The following is a 448-nucleotide window of genomic DNA, read 5'->3' as shown; positions in this document are numbered from 1 at the left end:
GAAAGGTTTTTTAAAAAGCAGACAAAGCCGGTGCTGAACTTTCACCCCTGAGCACGCTCAGTGAGACTGCTCATGCAAGCATTGCTCTTCAAGCCCCTTTTTTCTGCTATAAAGGTTTGCCTATTTGTCTTCCAAAAACGACAACAACGAAGTGCAACAGCTCACACACCTGAATCCTAGGTGTCCTCTCTTGTGGAGTTGACCCTGGGCTCACCCAGTCAGCACGAGGGCCTACAGCGCGGGACCCCCACCCTCCACAGATGCACAACCCCGCTTACTCCGCGCCGAAGTCAGGGGGCATCCACCGATCTTTGTCAAATGCTGTCCATCAGCCAGTAATGACTTCTGGGCACTCCCTCCCCAGGCCGTTTAGTACACGTGTAAAAAGAAGATGAAGAAGAGGAGGAGAAAGAGGAGGAGGAGGAGGAGGAGGAGGAAGAAGAAGAAG

Source organism: Echinops telfairi, unplaced genomic scaffold (genome assembly GCF_000313985.2).
Source record: "Echinops telfairi isolate 266 unplaced genomic scaffold, ASM31398v2 ScPeMD7_2573;HRSCAF=3158, whole genome shotgun sequence".
NCBI classification, from domain to species: domain Eukaryota; kingdom Metazoa; phylum Chordata; class Mammalia; order Afrosoricida; family Tenrecidae; genus Echinops; species Echinops telfairi.
The sequence above is the reverse complement of the archived record's forward strand: the minus strand, read 5'-3'. Positions refer to the sequence as shown.